Source organism: Capsicum annuum, chromosome 7 (assembly GCF_002878395.1).
Source record: "Capsicum annuum cultivar UCD-10X-F1 chromosome 7, UCD10Xv1.1, whole genome shotgun sequence".
Classification (NCBI taxonomy): domain Eukaryota; kingdom Viridiplantae; phylum Streptophyta; class Magnoliopsida; order Solanales; family Solanaceae; genus Capsicum; species Capsicum annuum.
In genome coordinates this window covers 203,700,949-203,705,127 of record NC_061117.1, presented here as the reverse complement: position 1 = coordinate 203,705,127, position 4,179 = coordinate 203,700,949, and the positions used below count along the sequence as shown (strand labels likewise).

Genomic DNA, 4,179 nt, shown 5'->3' with positions numbered 1-4,179 from the left:
AATCATTTTTTCTATTTATCTTTTCAAAGCACAACAATCTTCAATATTGTGACCCTGAACATCAGAATGATATGCGCCTCGTACATTAGGATCAAAACTTCTTGAATGTATGTCACGAGTATACCCAAGGAGAGGAGTGATCCCACTATACCAATCTCTAAAATAAATTGGCATACGACTCTCCAACTGGTGTGAAACTATCTCTCGACTTCTGCCTCATTTCATTATTTAGCTTAAATCGAAAATCAGGCCTAAAAGGGCTTTGGTATTTTTGTCGGTCACCAGTGGGTTGGTTTGATATTTTAGAGGTGAGACTTCGAGGTACAAACTTGCTTCATGAATCTTTGGTCAGTGTCCAGATAATTCAGGACATACTTTGAGAAACTCAGAGTAATAGAAGTGCTATATTGATCGTAGATTTCATGCCTTGAGATTTGGTGTTGGTGATCGTGTTTTCCTTTGAGTTTCACCCATGAAGAGCGTGATGAGGTTTAGAAAGAGGAGCAAGCTCAGTGATGGATATAAATTATTCATATAATTTAGTATATAAAAATTATATTTTTAAATAAAATATGAATAACTATATTCGATCCTCGCATATTTTCTAATGAATTCTACATGAAAAAGAGTACAAGAAGAATAAAAAGGAAGAAATAAAGAAATAAAAGAATTCCACAAGTGTAACTACAAAAGCTTACTCACACCCGTCAAGTGAAGGAATGAAACAAGTGAACGTTTTCAGAAGAAGTTACAAGTGACCGTCACAACCACCACTACAAAAGTTTACTCACACCCGTCAAGTGAAGGAATGAAACAAGTGAAGGTTTTCAGAAGAAGTTATAAGTGACCGTCACAACCACTACTTCAAAGAATGTATTCTTTGGTTCAACATTATAATTGTCTATAAATAGAGGTATTTTTTTAATTATTAGGCATCCAACAATTAGCAAAAACAAAGTGTTGGTCTCTTTTAATAAATTGTTCTTCAAGTCTTTTTCATATATCTAGTTTCTTAAATTTAAGGCTTTTCTACTTACATAATGGAGTGATCTCTTTGTGTTGGGGGCATTGAAGAAACTTGATATAATATTATAATATAAATCTTATTTTAGTTCTTACAAGACTTGATTTTATTTAAAAGCTAAATACTCCGTGTTGAAATACTTGTGCTAGAAATTAGCATTATTTGATATTTTATATTATAGTTATAGTTATATTAAGTTGTGCTTCCCACAAGGAAGAAAATTAAATATACTATAAGTATTTTATAAGATATAAGTAATAATAATTTTTAGTCACTTGTTATTTCAAATCTTTGAAATTGCTTCTTTTGATCCTTATCCTCACGGAAGGATTATTTCAAACTATTTCTTAGATTTAAATAATCTCTATCTTATTTGTCTCAATTTGTATCCTCGCGGATGGATTAAATCAGATAAGATTATTGATTTGAGGGGTCTTTATCTTATTTCTTTTAATTTGTATCGTCGCGGAGATATTATGTCAAGTAAGTTTATTGATTTAAAGATTGCTCGCAAGAGGTTTTTATTCCTCATAAACACACAAATCAAGTCTAGAAAGTTAATCTACAATTTTGTAGAAATTACTAAAATAATGACTTTATTATAATAAACATACAAAGTGAATTAAACAATCCCAACTTCATCTCCAAGATAATCTTTTAAGCACAATTTCTTCACATACTTTATTTTCAAACTTAAAAAATTACTCTCTTTTCATCAATTTGATTCTTAAATAGTAGACAAAATACCATAAGTTTGTAGCATAGATTTTTCAATCTCTGTGGAACGATATCTTAAACTATATTAGAATTTGACAGAGTACAAGCAACAAAATCCTACACATATTGGCCTCGTAAAATTTTTGGCGCCGTTTTCGGGGATTGGCATACATCTACTTCAGACTAAGTGTTTTGATACTACTTTAAAACCTTGCTTTTCTATTTATTATTATTATTAATCTCGTTCTCATTTTACTTTATTTATTTTTATTGAACTTATTTCTCTACTGTATAAGTTTCAAGTAGTTTATGATCCGCTCCTCTATAAAAAATTTAGCCAGTTACGATCGAGAAATAGAAAGAACAATTTGTTGGCGTAGGAAAGAACAAACATCAACTTCTCAAAACTTTAGCTGGATAAAACACCAATCGGATGATGAAATTAATCCACCAAAAATTCGACCACATACTCTAGATGACCAGTTTGATGAAGTGGTGCCTAGACCCGCAAATAAAATTTTGAGGGATTACGCTAGACCAGACCGCTTCAATTGTGAATCTAGTGTCCGAAAACCTCCAGTAGTAGCCAACAATTTTGAAATCAAGACTGGATTAATTTAAACAATTCAACAATCATGTACTTTTTTTGGTGATCCAAGTGAAGATCCACACAGTTATTTGATTGATTTCTTAGAATTAGTTGAAACTGCTAAATACAACGGAGTCTCTCCTGAAGCAATGAAGTTAAGGCTATTTCCTTTTTCTTTAAAAGGAGATGCCAAAACTTGGTTGCAAAGTTTACCTCAAGGATCTATTACCATCTGGGATCAGATGACTCAGAAATTTTTAAACAAATATTTTTCTCCAGCTAAAACTACAAAGTTAAGACAAGAAATTTCTAATTTCTTATAGACTGAAACTGAATCAGTTTATTAGGCTTGGGAAGATTCAAAGTAATGTTAAGAAAATGTCCACATCATGGCATACCTGAACATATGCAATTATATATTTTTTATCATGGACTAAAGCCTTCTTCTAGAAATGTTATAGATGCAGCTGCAGGAGGCTCTATCATGGGTAAAACCACAGAGGAAGCACTGTAAATGACGAATGAAGTCTTAGAAAATGCTATCAATGGCCATCTGATCGCATAATCATCAAAAATGCTACTACGATAAATCTAGAAGATGCTTTAAATACACTAACACAACAAATTGGTTCTTTGGTACAAAAGTTTGAATCTTTTCAAGTGAATGTGCATCAGAAAATTCAAGTCGAGACTTGTGGCATTTGTGGAGGAAATTATCTGAACCATGAATGTCAAGCGACAAATCAGAAGGATGAACATGTTAATGTCCTCGGATATAAGTCATACTCTTTTAGTAGTCCCTTGGCACAGAAACATCCAGGCTTTCAATGGAGTAATACTAGTGGTGCTGAAAATCTTCAAAGCTTTCAAAAATAATCAGTACAAGGTCCACCTGGATTTTAGAACCAAAATTGTGGAACACCAAATTTCAAATCAGATAAACAAACAGCTTCCTAGCAACAAAGACCCTCACAAGTCCATCCAAATATTGATGACTTAGGGTATTTTGGTAGGATGGAAAATATTTTCTAGAAAATATTTTCCTATTTTTCCTTGTTTGGTTGCAATAAAATGTTTGGAAAGCATTTTTCACGACAACTCATTTTCCTCAATTTGAGGGAAAATAACTTCCCTCATGGGCCAAGGGAAGTCATTTTTTAGAAAATGACAAATGTGACTTATGATCCCACCCCAACAACACTCATATTCACATAACTCAAAAAATTTACATTTCTCAAAAATTTACATTACTCGAAAATATTTTTCAGTGTGCTTTGTTTCAATTTTTCACTGCTTGAAATAAAAAATAGTGAAGCCCGAATTTTTTTCATTTTCAATATTCGTTGAATGTATTTTTATTTTCATATGCATAGAGGAATACTTACCTATGTTACTTTTGCTAATTGCATATTTCATTTTGTTATTGATGTTACTTTTTTCACGAGGTTGAATAAGCTTGTCGTTCCGTTATATTTCTATTGATTGTAGTATCTTGAGATTGTCCTGACAAAATATTAAAAAGTGTCTCCTATATTTGCTAATTAATAGTTGCTTAAATTTAGTGATTGTAATATTTTAGTATACAATATTGATATTATTTGTTATACTTAAATTAGTTCTTACAAATTGTTGAGTTGGTAGTACTGATATACTAGTTAATAGTTAGTAGTATTTTTTTTTAAAATATTTTTTCACTCACCAATCAAACATTAGAAAATATTTTTCTAAAAATTAGTCTCTACTCACCAACCAAACACCATAAAATATTTTTCAGAAAATATTTTCTACTCACTAACCAAACATGAGAAAATAAGTAGAAAACCAACTTATTTTCCAGGAAAACATTTTC

At 31.2% G+C, this 4,179-nt stretch overlaps 1 non-coding gene across 1 annotated transcript; it reads right to left on the bottom strand.

Moving 5' to 3' along the window:
- Positions 1 to 2,620: 2,620 nt before the first annotated feature.
- LOC124886209 lies at positions 2,621 to 2,726 on the bottom strand. Its single transcript, XR_007043295.1, has one exon. It is a non-coding gene; the product is annotated as a small nucleolar RNA R71 (small nucleolar RNA).
- Positions 2,727 to 4,179: the final 1,453 nt, after the last annotated feature.